At 44.9% G+C, this 13951-nt stretch overlaps 1 protein-coding gene across 17 annotated transcripts in view; it reads left to right on the top strand.

The window, feature by feature from the left end:
- The window catches only part of KIAA0825 (KIAA0825 ortholog), a 419203-nt gene that overhangs the window by 62710 nt on the left and 342542 nt on the right, over positions 1 to 13951 (top strand). Inside the window, exon 1 of one of the 17 annotated variants that reach the window (XM_073344492.1) lies at positions 12212 to 12273. The exons of 15 other annotated variants lie outside the window; for them this stretch is intronic. The gene's annotated coding sequence lies outside the window, so the exon portion shown is untranslated. Of the gene's footprint in view, positions 1 to 12211; positions 12274 to 13951 lie in introns of those variants that run through there. One more of the 17 variants, XM_073344500.1, reaches the window with a different exon arrangement.

Below are 13951 nucleotides of genomic sequence, written 5' to 3'. Positions count from 1 at the left end.
ATTACCAGGTTTGGGACACACAGAACCATAGTGGGGTGCCTCTACCGCTTGAATTAATTGAATAACTGGTAGCAGGCTATTATTCTATATGTAGCTGTTTAACAGCACACTTTTGTAGTTTCTTTTAAATTCAATATATGAATATGTAAAAATAATTGGAATGTATTTTCTGGTAATACCGTAATAAGTATGTGGTCTAGTAAACTCTGAGGCCAAAGGACTTGGAGTTTAAAAACATTAGCCCTGGTCTACACTAGGAGTTGAGGGCGAATTTAGCAGCGTTAAATCGATTTAACCCGTCCACACGACAAAGCCCTTTTTTTCAACTTAACGGGTTCTTAAAATGATTTCCTTACTCCACCTCCAACAAGGGGATTAGCACTGATATCGGCTTTGCCAGGTCGAATTTGGGGTACTGTGGGCGCCATTAGACGGTATTGGCCTCCAGGAGCTATCCCAGAGTGCTCCATTGTGACCGCTCTGGACAGCACTCTCAACTCAGATGCGCTGGCCAGGTACACAGGAAAAGGCCTGCGAATTTTTGAATTTCAATTTCCTGTTTGGCCAGCATGGCAAGCTGCAGGTGAGTGCAGAGCTCATCAGCAGAGGTGACCGTGATGGAGTCCCAGTTTCACAAAAGAGCTCCAGCATGGACCGAACGGGAGGTACGGGATCTGATCGCTGTATGGGGAGAGGAATCCGTGCTATCAGAACTCCGTTCCAGTTTTCGAAATGCCAAAACATTTGTCAAAATCTCCCAGGGCATGAAGGACAGAGGCCATAACAGGGACCCGAAACAGTGCCTCGTGAAACTTAAGGAGCTGAGGCAAGCCTACCAGAAAACCAGAGAGGCAAACGGCTGCTCCGGGTCCGAGCCCCAAACATGCCACTTCTATGATGAGCTGCATGCCATTTTAGGGGGTTCAGCTACCACTACCCCAGCCGTGTTGTTTGACTCCTTCAATGGAGATGGAGGCATCATGGAAGCAGGTTTTGGGAATGAGGAAGATAGCTCACTGCAAGCAGAGAAACCAGTTTTCCCAACAGCCAGGAACTGTTTCTTACCCTGGACCTGGAGCCAATATCCCCCAAACCCACAACCAAGGCTGCCTCCCGGACCCGCCAGGCGGAGAAGGGACCTCTGGTGAGTGGTACCTTTTTAAAATAGCATGCATGGTTTAAAAGCAAGCATGTTTAATGATTAATTTGCCCTGGCATTTGCGGCTTTCCTGGATGTACTTACAAAGCCTTTGCAAAAGGTTTCTGTGGAGCGCAGCCTTATTCCATCCACCAAGGTAGGACACTTTACCACTCTAGGCCAGTAGCACATACTCGGGAATCATTGTAGAACAAAGCATTGCAGTGTATGTTTGCTGGCATTCAAACAACATCCGTTCTTTCTCTCTCTGTGTTATCCTCAGGAGAGTGATATCATTCATGGTCACCTGGTTGAAATAAGGTGCTTTTCTTAAGGGGACATTCAGAGGTGCCCGTTCCTGCTGGGCTGTTTGCCTGTGGCTGAACAGAAATGTTCACCGCTGTTAGCCACGGGGAGAGGGGAGGGGCTAGCCACGCGGTGGGGGGAGGCAAAATGCGACCTTGTAACGAAAGCACATGTGCTATGTATGTAATGTTAACAGCAAGGTTTACCGTGAAAGAGTGTACCCATTGTTCTATAAAATGTGTCTTTTTAAATACCACTGTCCCTTTTTTTTCCTCCACTAGCTGTATGTGTTTCAAGAATCACAGGATCTTCTCCTTCCCAGAGGCTAGTGAAGATTAGAAGGTGAAAAAAAGGCACTCGCAATGAAATGGTCTCTGAGCTCATGCTGTCCTCCCACACTGACAGAGCACAGATGAATGCATGGAGGCAAACAATGTCAGAGTGCAGGAAAGCACAAAATGGCGGGGAGGAGAGGTGGCGGGCTGAGGAGAGCAAGTGGCGGGCTGAAGAGAGGGCTGAAGCTGAAAGGTGGCAGCAGTGTGATGAGAGGAGGCAGGATTCAAAGCTGAGGCTGCTGGAGGATCAAACTAATATGCTCCAGCATATGGTTGAGCTGCAGGAAAGGCAGCTGGAGCACAGACTGCCGCTACTGCCCCTGTATAACCATCCGCCCTCCTCCCCAAGTTCCATAGCCTCCTCCCCCAGACGCCCAAGAATGCGGTGGGGGGGCCTCCAGCCACCCAGCCACTCCACCACAGAGGATTGCCCAAGCAACAGAAGGCTGGCATTCAATATGTTTTAAAGTTTCTAAAGTGCTGTGTTGCCTTCCCCTTCCCTCCTCCACCACCTCTCCCAGTGCTTCTGTCCTCCACCACCACCACCCCGGGCTACCTTGGCAGTTATCCCCCTATTTGTGTGATGAATTAATAAAGCATGCATGAATGTGAAGCAACAATGACTTTATTGCCTCTGCAAGCGGTGATCAAAGGGAGGAGGGGAGGTTGGTTAGCTTACAGGGAAGCAGAGTGAACTAAGGGGCGGGGGGTTTCAACAAGGAGAAACAAACAGAACTTTCACACTGTAGCCTGGCCAATCATGAAACTGGTTTTCAAAGCTTCTCTGATGCGCACCGCACCCTCCTGTGCTCTTCTCACCTCCCTGGTGTTTGGCTGTGCATAACCAGCAGCCAGGCGATTTGCCTCAACCTCCCACCCTGCCATAAATGTCTCCCCCTTACTCTCACAGATATTGTGGAGCACACAGCAAGCAGTAATAACAGTGGGAATATTGGTTTCGCTGAGGTCTAACCGAATCAGTAAACTGCGCCAGTGCACTTTTAAACATCCAAATGCACATTCTACCACCATTCTGCACTTGCTCAGCCTGTAGTTGAACAGCTCCTGACTACTGTCCAGGCTGCCTGTGTATGGCTTCATGAGCCATGGCATTAAGGGGTAGGCTGGGTCCCCAAGGATAACTATAGGCATTTCAACATCCCCAACGGTTATTTTCTGTTATGGGAATAAAGTCCCTTCCTGCAGCTTTTGAAACAGACCAGAGTTCCTGAAGATGCGAGTGTCATGTACCTTTCCTGGCCATCCCACGTTGATGTTGGTGAAACGTCCCTTGTGATCCACCAGTGCTTCCAGCACTATTGAAAAGTACCCCTTGCGGTTTATGTACTTGCTGGCTTGGTGCTCCGGTGCCAAGATAGGGATACGGGTTCCGTCTATGGCCCCACCACAGTTAGGGAATCCCATTGCAGCAAAGCGATCCACTCTGACCTGCACATTTCCCAGAGTCACTACCCTTGATATCAGCAGATCTTTAATTGCGTTGGCTACTTAGATCACAGCAGCCCCCACAGTAGATTTGCCCACTCCAAATTGATTCCCGATTGTCCGGTAGCTGTCTGGCGTTGCAAGCTTCCACAGGGCTATTGCCACTCGCTTCTCAACTGTGAGGGTTGTTCTCATCTTGGTATTCATGCGCTTCAGGGCAGGGAAAAGCAAGTCACAAAGTTCCATGAAAGTTCCCTTACGCATGCGAAAGTTTCGCAGCCACTGGGAATCGTCCCAGACCTGCAACATTATGCGGTCCCACCAGTCTGTGCTTGTTTCCCGAGCCCAGAATCGGCGTTCCACCGCATGAACCTGCCCCATTAGCACCATGATGCCTTCATTGCCAGGGCCCGTGCTTTGAGAGAAGTCTGTGTCCATGTCCTCTTCACTCTCGTCACCGCACTGACGTCGCCTCCTCACCCGGTTTCGCTTTGCCAGGTTCTGGTGCTGCATATACTGCTGGATAATGCACGTGGTGTTTAATGTGCTCCTAACTGCCAAAGTGATCTGAGCGGGCTCCATGCTTGATGTGGTATGGCATCAGCACAGAAAAAAGGCGCGAAAGAATTGTCTGCCGTTGCTCTGACAGAGGGAGGGGCGACTGACGACATGGCTTTCAGGGAATTAAAATCAACAAAGGGGGTGGCTTTACATCAAGGAGAAACAAAAACAACTGTCACACAGAATAGCCCCCTCAAGGATTGAACTCAAAACCCTGGGTTTAGCAGGCCAATGCTCAACCCACTAAGCTATCCTGCCCTCTGGTATTTCAGGCAGGACTGAATCTCCATTAAGGTTTTCAAGGTGCCCCTGACAGACCTCACCAAGATGATTGTCAACTGTTGATTTCACGGAGGGAGGGAGCGAGGGAGGAGCAAATGAATACAAAAAAAATCTTGTCTATTTCTTGGTTTGATCCACTCCATCTATCTTTTACATCTTTGGCTGGCAGCAGACTGTGCAGTAGGACTGCAAGCCATCCTCATCTCCTGCCTGCTCACCATAAGATGGTACAATATGTCTGCCTGCAGGACTAAAGAGAATGACCTGGTCGAGTCACTCCTAATTTACTCCCTGCACCCATGTCTGCCCAGGCGCTCCTGACCGACCTTACCAAGGCGGCCAGGAGCACCTCGGACATGATGAGGATGGTTTTCAGGACTATTGCACCATCTGCTGCCACAAGGCAATGGGTTGCTGCTGCTGTGTAGTAATGCAGTACCATATCTGCCAGCACCCTGGAGACATACAGTGATAGTGAGCTAAGCAGGCTCCATGCTTGCCGTAGTATGGTGTCTGCACATGTAACTCAGGAAAAAAGGCGTGAAACGATTGTCTGCCGTTGCTTTCACAGAGGGAAGGCCTGATGACATGTACCCAGAGCCACCCGTGTCAATGTTTTTTGCCCCATCAGGCATTGGGATCTCAACCCAGAATTCCAATGGGCAGCGGAGACTGTGGGAACTGTGGGATAGCTACCCACAGTGCAACACTCCGGAAGTCAACGCTAGCCTTGGTACTGTGGAAGCACTCCAACGAGTTAATGCACTTAGAGCATTTTGTGTGGGGACGCACACAATAGACGACATAAAAACGATTTCTAAAAAAAGACTTCTATAAATTCAACCTAATTTCATAGTGTAGACATACCCTTAATCTCAAAGGTTATTGTATCATGATACAGTTATTACCTCAAAATCAGAAAGAGAAATAATTTTAAAGTATTATCATCTGTAGATCAATATGTATGCGTAAATATATAATCTGTATTGGGTTTTTTATATGGAAATTAAATACGTTAGGGTCAGGAACGTGCTTTCTCAAGTTTTAATAGTTTGCACAACTTAAATACAAAAGACAGGCAAGGTGTAGCACACACGCACACAGAAATGAAATACACTTTTGTTATATTACTGTATTTCTGTTGTGCATGCTTTGTAATGCAGCCTCCTACCCGGTGAATATTCCTCCAGTTTCACTAAATATGAAGTTCCTCTTCTGGATGTATGGATTATGGATGTATGTCTCAGACCCCAAATATGTGACTTTACAGAGGACCTTGATTACAGAAGACCTTAGCTTATAAATGAGCTTAATATAGTTTATATATTGTTTTAAAGAGAGATAGGAGGGAAGCAGAGAGGAATTGGGTTGTTACAAAAAAAAATCTCTCAATCCAAACAGTTTTGCAAAAAGTTTAGTTTCATTTCAATGTATTTTGGAAAAGTTTAATTTTTTTTTAAAAGGTTTGTTTAGAAATTTTAGTGAATTTATACTGAAAACAAGGTTAAAAATTGTAAAAGGTCAAAAACTAAACGCAGCATTTCAAAATGATCAAAACAAACATTTCGGTTGATGAGATCTGAAATTTTATCAGATTGTTGGTTTGTGAACATTTTTGAGATTTTGTCTTTTTGTCCTGTTTCAGGATGGGAAACATTTCAGAATCTCAATTTCTTGCCCAACAGGAAAATGGTTTCCTGCCCAGCTGTACCCGTAATTACTGTTGGACCATTTTAAAATATTTTTTTTTAAAAAATACTTAGTCACCATTTTTCATGGGCCTGTGTGTGTGGGGAGGAGCTTGATTTTTTTTAAAAGGAACTAAATTTTGCAGACACATTATTATTATTATTGTAATGTTAGCTTTTTAAAAAATAACATAAAACAAACATTGTTTTTCTTAAATGATATCAATACTTCAGTTTGGGGGAAAGAAAAAAGGTGTTCAGATGCTCCACCTGTTTCTTCTTTTTCTTCCGCTGGTTTCAACTAACACCAAATCAATAGCAGAGAGAAGTTGGGTAAGACATACTGCCTACTGCAAACCTTCAGTTTCAGATACTGATAACATTATTTATTCAAAGACTGAAAAGTTGTTAATGTGCATAGTTGCTTTTTGGTAACTTTTTATCCAGTTTTTTTCAGCACTTCAGAGTTCTGTACACTATAAAATATATTTTAAGCATGGATAGTACTATGCAGGATTCCACTGCTTTTAAGGGTTTTTTTGTAGTAATGTGTGCATTGTAAAAATCCCATTATTATAATAGGTCCAAAGGATTTGCAGTTCTGGTAGAATATCAATCAACAAGTCTCATAAATTATGAATTATACACTTGAAAATGGCATTTTAAAATATTTTTGACTTAAAGTATTTAATAGAAAAAATAATAAAGCTGTGGGAGTTTTGCACTGCTTGCAAACAACATGGTGGCAATTCACATTTCCACCTAATTTTTGAAAGGTGGAAACCATGGCATTTTCACCTTGAATTTTAAATAAGATTAAACTTTATAGAAAAAATACAGGAGTCTGCATTTTTGTAGCCATTGTCTGAAGAAAACTTAAATACAAAGGAAAAAGTGTAAACAAAACCAGTAGGGGGGAGGGAGTTCCTACTTTGTCTCATCGGTTTCTGCAGAGGCTCTTTGATATACCATAGTGTCTATTTGCTTCATGGTCTGTTGAGAGAAGGCACTTGTCTACACTCCAAAAAGTCCATAGGGCTTCTTCAGCATTGAAAAACTTTTATCATTTACTTGCTGTGCCTTCATAATCCTGATTGAAACATCTGTGGTGGTGTGGAACTCCTTTGAGGGTCATCCTGTTTTGGATCCGGCATCCATCCTTTCCTCTGTATTTCTTTAGTTGCCTAATTTAAATTTTGTAACCCTAAAACTCTAAAAACAGGAATTCTTGTTTCCTTAGGGCCACATGTAGATAGCATGGCATCCTTACTCCCCCATCTTCCTCAAGTTTCTTGGTGGCTTCATGTGACATCCCGTAATATCTATCTATAAGGAATTACTTAACTAAAACTTGTAGGCATCCATTGGACAGGCTTCTGATCAAACATTTTAATTTAAATAAGTGCAGCTAAGGAGAAGGTTGAAGTCTGTTCCAGCTGCTAATGCAAATAGTAATCTAGTTTTCCGTTACTAGCAAGATGGAAGGGCAGAACTCCACATTAGGCTATTGGGGAAATTTGAATACATCAGTGTTTAACAGTCTGGAGGAGTGGGGAGGGAGAGTTCTTAATGGGGGTACAAGGTTTTGCGTTTTAATTTTTGGTAGCTGGGGAGTGGGAGTGGATCTCAGATGGGTATTTTGGCTTCATAAGGAATGGAGAGGGTCCATGTGCAAAAGGTTTGTGGGGAAATCATTCAGGACAGCTGATTTTGCCAAACTTTAATTAGTTAAACCTCTGCTAACTTAAATTTGATTACTTGCCTCAGGTTGTACTATGTTGGGAGTGCCTCTTTTAATCCTGAGCATGTTCTCTTTGAATCCAGCCAGCCTTAGGAAGCCACTCTGGGTATGTCTACATAGCAATTAAACACCGGTGGCTGGCCTGCATAAGCTGATTGGGCTCACGGGGCTTGGTTTGCCTTACTGTAAAATAGCTATGTAGAAGCTCAGGCTCAGGCTGGAACCTGAGCTCTTGGGACCCTGTGAGTGGGGAGGGTCCTAGAAGTAGGGTTCCAGCCTGAGCCCGAACATCTACACAGCAATTTTTAACCCTGCAACCCAAGTCCCATGTGCTCTCATCAGCTGACCCAGGCAAGCCATAGCTGTGCCATGGGTCTTTTATACCAGTTGTGGCAAATTGCCGACACTACTATGGTAGGTCTCTTGCTTTCTCCTCTTGGGCAGGGGTTCAGAGCACTGTTTCTTGCCCCTGAACCTGGGGTATTAACTGCCCCACTAGTGTCCTAGAGGAGGGAAGTGGAGAGGGAGGGACCCGGGTCCGCCCTCTACTATGGGTCCTAGCCCAGGGGCCCTAGTGATAGCGGTAAACCACTAGAACTAGCGGTTCCTTCCCCTGGGCTACTTTCCTCTCCTGCCCTTCAGCTTGTGGGGCTTCCTGCCCTCCCTCTGCACAAACCAGGTGTCCCTTTACCTAGGGTCTTAGTCTTCTTACCCCGCTGCAGCATTTCTCCAAACTGCTCTCTACTCCAACACCAATCCACTCTGCTTCAACTCCTCCCCTTGTCCGATTGAAGGAGGGGTTTTTTATCATGTGACTGGCTTCAGGTGCTTTAATTAATTTATAGCAAACTTTCTTCCCTCTACAGGGAATAAGACTCCCTTCTAAGACTCTCCTGCTGCCCTCTGGCCATGCTGTATCACATATTCCCCCTTCCCCCCACTCAACACCATGGGGTTGGGCTACTTGGGATGAGAGGCAGTGCTGTCGTGATAGGCCATCAGCGTTGCCGTGTTGGCTTCCAGCCCTATGCTGTACCCCGAAATGGAAGGGCTGTAGGGATAGGAACCACCTAGTCACTCTTGCGTTCTTCTTCTTGTTTCTGTGCATCCACTGGAGTGGGGCGTGGTCTGTCATGAGGGTAAACCACCACCCCAGTAGGTAGTAGCAGAGAGTCTCCATAGCCCATTTTACCACCAGACATTCCTTTTCAACGACGGCGTACTTTTGTTCCCTGGGGAGGAGTTTCCGGCAGAGGTGTAAGATCAGATGTTCTTCCTCCTTTACCATCTGCGAAAGGACAGCTCCTAGCCCTACCTCTGAGGCATCTGGTTGTAGGATGAATTCCTTCTCGAAGTCTGGGGCTATGAGTACTGGATGGCAGCAAAGGGCTGTCCTTAAATCTGCAAATGCTCCTTCTGCCGCATCAGTCCACTTTACTATCTCGGGGCCCTGAGCCTTTATCAAATCCGTCAATGGCCCTGCTCTTGTGGCGAAATGAGGGATGAATTTCCGATAGTATCCTACTATCCCTAGAAACGCTCTGACCTGCTTTTTGCGGACTGGTCAAGGCCAACCTTGTATTGCCTCCACTTTATTCCATTGGGGTTTCACCAAACCTCTTCCTACTACATATCCGAGGAATCTGGCCTCAGCTAGTCCTATCACACACTTGAGAAGGTTGGCAGTGAGGCCAGCCTTCCGCAGGGCGTCTAGCACTGCTTCTACTTTTCCTAGGTGCGTTTCCCAGTCAGGGCTATGAATGACTATGTTGTCTAGATAGGCGGCAGCATACTTGGCATGGAGTCGCAGCAATTTGTCCATAATTCATTGGAATGTTGCAGGGGCCCCATGGAGTCCGAAAGGGAGGACAGTGTATTGGGACAGGCCACCGGGTGTAGAGAAGGCAGTCTTTTCCTTGGCATTCTCGGCCAGGGGAATTTGCCAATATCCTTTGGTCAGGTCCAGAGTGGTTAGGTATCGGGCCTTGCCTAACTGATCAACTAGCTCGTCAATGCGTTGTATTGGATAGGCATCGAATTGGGATACTTCGTTCAACTTCCGGAAGTCGTTGCAAAACCTCAGGGTGCCGTCAGGCTTGGGGACTAGGATGATAAGGCTGGACCACTGGCTGTGGGATTCTTTAATAACCCCGAGTTCCAGCATCTTCTTCATTTCTGTCCTAATTGCTTACCTTTTAGCTTCCGGTATCCGGTACGGTCTTATCATCACCCTTACTCCGGGCCTGGTGACAATATGGTGTTGGACCAGTGTCGTATGGCCCAGTTGGGTACAGAACACATTCTGGTTCCATTGGATCATATCAATGACCTCTGTTCATTGTTCTGGAGTTAACTCAGGAGATATCTTCACCTGCCCCTGTGGGTCATCTGTCTGGGGTGGAGCTCCCTGAATGACCAGGCACGTCTCTCGGTCACACCAGGGCTTCAGTAAGTTGATGTGGTAGATTTGCTCTGGCCTTCGGCAGTCTGGTTGTCTGACTTTATAGTCCACCTCCCTAATGGTTTCCTATCTCATATGGTCCATGCCAGCTGGCTAGGAGTTTGTTTTCTGCTGTTGGCACTAGCACCATCACCCATTCCCCTGGCTGAAATCTCCATACTTTAGCCCAATGGTTGTAATATGTCCACTGGGCCTCTTGTGCTTTTTCCAAATGTTCTCATGTTATAGTGGTTACTCGAGTTATTCACGCTCTCGTCTGTGTCTTGTGCTCAATGACATTTTTTCTTGGGTTTGGTTGTTGCCATCTTCCTTGGCAATATCTAATATTCCTCGTGGGTGACATCCCTACAGTAGTTCAAAGGAGGAGAAACCAGGACGCCTGGGGGACTTCCCTTATAACAAACATTAGATACAGTAGAAGGGTATCCCAGTATTTTCCATCCTGAGCTACCACCTTCCGGATCATACTTTTAAGGGTACGGTTAAACCGCTCAACCAGTCCATCTGTTTGTGGATGGTAGACTGAGGTCCTTATGGCCTGGATGCGGAGTAGGGTACATAAGTCTTTCATTAATTTTGACATGAAAGGGGTTCCTTGGTCTGTCAGGATCTCCTTTGGGATGCCCACTGGCAAAAACCTGGAGTAGTTCTTTTGCTATTGCCTTGGATGTGGGGTTTCTTAAAGGAATGGCTTCTGGATACCGCGTGGCGTAGTCAAAGATGACTAGTACGTTTCGGTGGCCCCGTGCCGATCTTTCCTGTGGGCCCACTATGTCCATCGCTATCCTCTAGAAAGGGACTTCAATAATAGGCAAAGGTTCTAATAGGAGCAGCAAGTGAGGTAGGGGGCTATGCAACTGGCACTCAGGACAGGAGACACAATAGCACTGGATCTCTGTATGTATTCCTGGCCAACAAAACCTTCTTAGGACTCTATCCAGTGTCTTGTCTACTCCTAGATGTCCCCCAAATAGATGACTGTGAGCTAACTCTAGTACTGCCCTTGTGTGTTTCCGTGGGACTAAGAGTTGCTCTACTTCTTCCCCTCGTATTTGCGCTATCCTGTACAACAGATCACGTTTGAGCACATAATATGGCCTTGGGCCTTTGGTCTTTCCTTCCATAGGTACGCCATTTACTTCCACTACCTCCTCCCTTACATTTGCATATAGCGGGTCATTGGCTTGGTCCTGCCCAAAATTCTCACATGCAGTACCAATCTGACCTAATTCCGGGGGCCTGTTTCTACTCCATCCCCTGGGTTGCCCCTACTTGGGCTAGGAACCGCCTCTGAGTCCTCACTGGCCTGAATTATCTCCTGGCCTCCTGAATGGGTTCGCCTACCAACAAGGGAGGTTTTCTCGTTCTCTGCTAGAATCCTGGTCCATAATCTTTTATCTGCCCTCCTTTCCCGCTTAGACTTTCGGGGTTTTCCGGGGGATGAGAATAACTCCGGGCAAATTCGGCAAACATTGGGGTGAGGCTATCTGTAGGTGCCTCCGTCTCAACCCGGGGATTGCTACCCTCCCCTGGCTCTGCTCGGGGGAGTAAGCTCTCAAACCCGGGGAAGTCCCTACCAATTTAAACAGGGGAGGGGAGCCTGCGGACCATCCCTGCAGTCACCCATGTAGTAGTCCCCTGGATCTCAATCCGTACCAGGATTGTGGGGTAGAAATTTACAGTGCCATGAACGCACGTTACCCCTGTGTTTTTGGCCCAGGTTAGTTGGTCTTGCCCCACCAACTTCCCCGAGACCAGCGTGACAGCACTCCCAGAATCTATTAATGCTATGGTCTCAATACCATTGATTTTTACTGATCTTGTATACCCATGTGAAGTCATTGCGACCCCTACCAGGCCGATTAGGCCACATTGCTCCCCGTGATCCCGCAGATTACATTGCATAGGCTCTTCCCTGTTGGGGCATTGGGCTGCTATATGCCCCAATTCCCCACACTCGTAACACCGCCCCCTTATTCTGGTTGCCGCCCTCTGTCCTCTCTTCCCAAACCCCCAGGTCCCTTCTTGGCCTCAGGCCATTCCTCGTTGTCTTTCTTCCCAGTTATGGTTCTCCTGAAGTTCTCGACAGTCCTGGGCCTTGGGTTTGGGACTGGCTTCCTGGTTTGCCATGTCTTACCCCCTGGGGTCTGGAAGAGTTCGCGGGCTGCCAGCTGTCTTTCCGTGAGGGAGACCAACTCATCATAGGTGGAGGGGTCATTCTGGCGAACCCAAGCCCGGAGGCCTGGTGGTAGCCCCCTCATATACTGGTCCAGTACCAGGAGCTCCATCATCTTCTCAGAGCTCAGTACAAAAAGGTATGTTACAATTATTTGGGGTTCTTTTATTAAAGTATATTCATTATTTGTTAATCTTCAGGTTCTTATTTTAGAGAGATCTTAGTGTCCTATGTTTTAGGCTTTGGCATATTGAAAATATTGAGAATTTAGCCCCCTTTCCTAGGTACATTTCTCTCCGCTCATTTACTTTGACAGTCCATATATTGCTGATTCCATTAAAAATCTGGCAAACTTTTTTTGAAATTATGAAGATCCTGTGTTAAGTTCATGTTTGTAATTTATTAAAATGTATCTTTGAATTCCATTAAAACAATTAGGTGTGGGATATTATTTATATATTTTTTTCCTTTTCTGCAGACATGCTAGTGAGTGTTAGTCGATCAATTAGAGGCTTTACCATTAATGGATATAGACAATGGACAATTCTAAGAAAGAAAGAAACGTGATTCTGCATTGTGCCAAAATGGCACTATTTTTATAAATCTCAGGCAACAAACTTTTCCATAAGTATACACAGAACATTTGAGAATCCAAAGGCTGCCTCCAGACTACATTAAACAATACTTTCCCAAAGACTTCTCAGAGTTTCCTGAAGAATGTTGACTAACCTTAAGTTTCCTTTCTTTTCTTTTTAAACTTCATGCTAAAATTCTGCTGTGACCCTGAAAATATATGTACTCTAACACTTTAACCTCTACTTTTAACAGGGAGTTAATTGCATCATCATATACACCACAGTGAGAATATAATCTTATGTCTGAATATTGTTACTTAAGAAGTAATAGCAGCTACGTATGTTAAAATGAAAGTACTCACAAAAATCTACTATAATAGATTTGATACAAAACCATGTGTGTAAAAATGAGTGTTTATTATAGCAAATATAGGAATTACTAGCACTACCTACTAGTGGAAATATAGAACTGAAAATGATTTTTGCTAATTTATACATAGTAAAAATCTGTCAGCAATCACTGAGTGGACTGACAAATTCACTTTTTTAGTGGTGGTGGGTTGTCGTCTTATCCATTTTAGAAAGAAGTATAGTTACTGCATTACAGGAGATTTAGAGAGTGATGTCTGAAGACAAGTTGTCTAAGAAAGGTTGCCTCATACATCCTTGTATAATTAGTTATATTTTTTTATATTATTTCATTGTAATAACGAAGTATGATGGAGGACAATAACATATCTACTGGACAACAGTCAAATTAACTCCAACATAGAGAAGATGAAAGTTACTATTATGTAGAACAAATCTGAAGAATGTGAAGTTTCAGAATAGTACCTGCATGATAGCATTAAGTATAATGATTTTGGTGAAAATTTGGAAATAGCCTGGTTTGCAAGACATCTTGGGTTTGTTTGGTGTTTGTGTTTATCTGAAAACACACTTTTAATAAAATCCTTGATTAGGTGATTTACTTTTTTTTTTTTTTTTTTTAGGGTTTGACCAATATATGTTTGTTCTCTGAAAAATTCTTCTTAGTCAGGTAACAGAGAACTATTTAGAATTCTGTTTGGAGTTATTAGTTCTGGTGATTTTAAACAATGATGTATGAAAATGGAACAATCAGAGGTTGCTTTTTTCCCTATAAGCCAAGTAGATCATGCAAGACTGAGAGGAGCAAATACATTGTTTTGACAAGTAAACAGAACAAATATGACATAGTAGTCTTACAGGAATGCATAAATG

The sequence above is a fragment of the Lepidochelys kempii genome, chromosome 5, assembly GCF_965140265.1.
Source record: "Lepidochelys kempii isolate rLepKem1 chromosome 5, rLepKem1.hap2, whole genome shotgun sequence".
Lineage (NCBI taxonomy): Eukaryota > Metazoa > Chordata > Testudines > Cheloniidae > Lepidochelys > Lepidochelys kempii.
Note: the sequence above shows the minus strand (reverse complement) of the source record. Positions and strands in the feature narration are given on the sequence as shown.